The sequence below is a fragment of the Meles meles genome, chromosome 8 (assembly GCF_922984935.1).
Source record: "Meles meles chromosome 8, mMelMel3.1 paternal haplotype, whole genome shotgun sequence".
Classification (NCBI taxonomy): domain Eukaryota; kingdom Metazoa; phylum Chordata; class Mammalia; order Carnivora; family Mustelidae; genus Meles; species Meles meles.
Window position 1 is genome coordinate 58,436,971 of NC_060073.1, and position 4,547 is coordinate 58,441,517.

Sequence of the window (4,547 nt, forward strand, 5' to 3'; positions counted from 1 at the left end):
ATGAATGAGGAATAAAGAGGAGCATCACTTTATGTTGCAAAAATTTTTTATTAAAACACTTGAAATTCTTCCAGTTTACCATTAAGCTCTACTGCCCTATGATTCATTGGAAACTTTCAAAATATTTAAAATATTAATAATTACTTCTTGATTCTTATCATCTACAGAGAGTAGATTACCTTCACAATGGAGAATAAGTTAACCATCCCGTGATGCTGGCCTCAGGGAACAACTCTTTGCATCCTGTGTCCTTCATCCTACTTGGGATCCCAGGACTTGAGAATTACCAATTTTGGATTGCCTTTCCTCTCTGTGCCATGTATCTTATGGCTGTAGTTGGAAATATCATTGTTCTTCATATAGTCCGAACTGACCACACTCTGCATGAGCCCATGTACCTCTTCCTAGCCATGCTGGCTGTCACTGACCTGGCCCTGTCCTCTTCCACCCAACCTAAAATGCTGGCTATACTCTGGTTTCATGCTCATGAGATTGAATACCATGCCTGCCTCATCCAGGTGTTCTTCATCCACGCCTTTTCTTCTGTGGAGTCGGGGTTGCTCATGGCTATGGCCTTGGACCGTTATGTGGCTATCTGCTTCCCACTCCACCACTCTACTGTCCTGACCCCAGCTGTGGTGGGTAAACTGGGGGCAGCTGTGATGATGAGAGGGTTGCTGTGGGTGAGTCCCTTCTGCTTCATGGTGTCCAGGATGCCCTTCTGCACCAACCATGTCATTCCCCAGTCATACTGTGAGCACATGGCTGTGCTAAAGCTGGTGTGTGCAGATACTAGAGTCAATCGTGCATATGGGCTCTTTGTGGCCTTCTCTGTGGTTGGCTTTGACATAATTGTCATCAGTATATCCTATGTGATGATTTTGAGAACTGTTCTGAGGTTGCCCTCTGATGAGGCCCGACTCCCACATCTGTGTCATCTTGGCTCTTTATATCCCAGCCCTCTTTACCTTCCTCACCCACCGCTTTGGACATCATGTGCCCCGAGTGGTACATGTCATGTTCGCTAATCTCTATCTCCTGGTACCTCCCATGCTCAACCCCATCATCTATGGAGTGAGAACGAAGCAGATCAGGGACAGGGTTATTCAAGGATGTTGTGGGAAAGATCCCTGAGCCAAGGATCATGGCATCACAACCAACCCCACTGCCCCACTGATCTGGGATCATCGCATATTAGCACAAAGTCATCTCTGGGAGACAAATGGATAAACAAGATGTGGTACATATATAGAATAGAATATTCTTCACCTATCAGAAAGGATGAATACCTCCCATTGACATTGATGGAACTGGAAGGAATTATGCTAAGTGAAATAAATCAAGCGGAAGAAGACAATTATCATATGGTTTCACTCATACGTGGAACATAAGGAATAGAATGGAGGACCACAGGGCAAAGGAGGGAAATCTGAATGGGAAGAAATCAGAGTGAGACAAACCATGAAAGACTCTGGACTCCAGGAACCTAACTGAAGTATACAGAAGGGAGGTAGGTGGGAGAATGGGGTATCCAAGTGATGGGTATTAAGGAGGGCACGTGCTGGGATGAGCACTGGTCTTTCTAGGCAACTAATGAATCACTGATCACCACAACAAAAACTTATGATGTACTATATTCTGGCTAACTGAACATAATAATAATAATAAAAAGTCATCTCTATGAGCAAGAGGTTAGCAACCCTCCAGAACAAAGGAACAATTTTCAAGATGCCCAGAACATGAGCACTCAGAGAGATGTGACTGGTCATAAATACCGGCTTGAATAATCTTCATCATCACAAGAAAACTGTAAAAAATATGTCCACAATTCAAATTAGTGAAGATTTTAACAGAATGCCATCTTCCATAGGCCACTACACTGAAAATTATTTTTACCCTGCCAGGAGAGGTTTAAGTTCTTATCCTGTTTTATTATTTTTTTAAGATTTTTTTTATTTGACAGAGAGAACACAAGTAGGTAGAGAGGGAGGCAGAGAGAAAGGAGGAAGCAGGCTCCCTGCTGAGCAGAGAGCCTGATGCAGAGCTCGATCTCAGGACCCTGAGATCATGACCAGAGCCAAAAGCAGAGGTTTAACCCACTGAGCCAGCCAGGCACCCCATCCTATGCTTTTTTAAAAAGCAGATTACAACTTCCCCCAGAACAGTTATAAAATACATGTATTTTTCCCATCTCGGAGTCCCTTTGTACAAGTAGAATTTGAGGGGAAGAAAAACAGTACAAAGGCACGTAGAGATTCATTATTTATAAAAACAAAAACAGGGAAACTTACACATATTGATATATAAGATCCAGATGAAGAATGAGCAATTGCATATCATGTATCATGTAACTAATATATTTGCAAAGCGCATGTAAAGATGTAAAGAATGATCAAGGCAAAATATTAAATAAAAAAGAAAAATGACATCTGTCCATAAGGCAGAAACCAATTCTAAAAAGAAATACATATACATAGAAAAAGATTCGGAATACATCGAAACGCTAACAATAGCAACAGAGAGTAGTGAGATTTATAGTGTTTTAGTTTTCTTTTTGCACTTTCACATATTTGTAAAAATTACCCTTGATTGAGGATGTCATTTTAATATGAGAAAAAAATAAGTCACAAGAACAGAAGTGTACAGAAAAGGTTAATTCAGTGCCAAAGCCTAGGGGAATGGAGTAGGAAATCTGAGAAGATGAAGGACTCCAGAATACAACATGTCCCAGAAAAGCTTGAACATCTCCATGAAAATTGCTGCCAGAATCACGTTTTGAGACTGGTAACAGGGAGCATTTGTTGGTCTCTCCTTCCAGAAATTGCTTATTCCGTGATGACAATGGATTGCAGAGTGAAGAAGTTTTGGAAAACAAATGAGAAGGAGATTCTCTTCTGAAAATAGCTATAATGTATGGTTAAAGGTAGTGAGAAAGTCATTAGAAGATTGAGTATTTGTTAATATTTAATTTCCTTTTCAAAAGTAAATTGTTAAGGTCTTTTAGAAAATCACATTTTTTTCTGATTTTTTCAACTTTATTGTGGCATACTTATAAAAAAACTGGCATATATTTAATGTATTCATTTTGACGAGTTTGGACATATGCATACATACATGATAGCATCACCACAAACACGGTAAAATTGTCCATCACAATTAATGCATTTGTGTATTTATCGCTCTCCACCACGCTCCTGTCAATGCCAATAGTGAAGAAGGTTCTAGAACTCGGGCTCTTAGGTTACTAAAACCAACATCAGAAGATTCTTGAAGAGAATTGGGAACATGTTTGATTCTCCCAGCAGAAACAGTTAAAGGAGCCTAAAAGTGTCCCAAGAAATGAATGGGTATTCTGAAGGAGCATTTTCAAGATTCCCAGATACTAGAGATGTAAAGGGGCTGTGATCTGTTATCAGCAAATCAGTTAATTATTGTGAGTCCCTTTTTTTCTTTTTAAAATCAGATCGATTGCTGTTTAACTTGTGACAATAAAATATAAGTGTTTTCACACACACTTGAAGAGTTCTGACAGATGCATGCCTCTGTAGCTACCAGCCTGATTAAGACATAGGACATTGCCGTCACTTCATGAAAGGTTCTCTTGCCTCCCTGGAGTGAATCATCCCCCTCTCCATCCCAACCAGGCAAATCCTGCTTTCATGTCTTTCACTATAGATTGACTTTTCTCTCACTAACACGTTTATAAATGAAGGAATAAGTAATACATTGAGTCTGGTGTCTTTCATTCAGTATAGTTTTTCAGATTGAGTCCTACTGATGCATGTAGGATAAGCAGGTCATTTCCTATTATTTCTGAGTAGTATATTCTATTTTTTCAATGTACCTATTGAGGTATTGGTACCATTCCAATCGTTACCTTTTTCTTTTGCTTTAACCCTTTTAGCCTTCTTCCAAACATATCCACTTCTCATCTGTCTACAGCTTTACTCTAAATCTTCCCACTTCCCCCAGTTGTTATTTTCTAGAACATTCTATATTCCTCTCGACATCCTTTACATCTCAACTAATACCCTCCTTATGGGCAAGGTGTTTCTTAAACTATGTATCTCAACCAGTTTTCCCCCCCTATTATTTTCACTCAACACAAATATTTTATCTCCTCCCTCTCTAAACACAATGTGTAATTATTTAAATTACTTATTCACCATCTGTTCCTCTGTCTGGAATATAAGTGCTATAAAAGTATAGCATAGGTGCTCCTTACTCTTTTCTTTTTTTTTTTTTTTTAATCTTTTTGGATTGTGTTATGTTAGTCACCATAAAATACATCATTAGTTTTTGGTGCTCACTATTCTATCCCCAACCAGGCTCACTACAAAAACAAAAACAAAAACAAAAACAGTTCAGGAATGAAGGATTAAATATTTACATTGCCTGGTACCATTGTCACAACAATTCCACCACTGACCACAAGATGGCAAATGCAGGTCCATTCAGCCTCATCCCACCCAAATGAAGTACCACTCTTCAGCCCTAGAGCATTGCATTATTCCCAGAGGAACTCTGGAGGATGTTTGTCAAAGAAG

The 4,547-nt window shown here is 39.3% G+C and overlaps 1 pseudogene; it reads left to right on the top strand.

Moving 5' to 3' along the window:
• Positions 1-212: 212 nt before the first annotated feature.
• Positions 213-1,134, top strand: LOC123949614 (annotated as a pseudogene).
• The last annotated feature ends 3,413 nt before the right edge of the window (positions 1,135-4,547 follow it).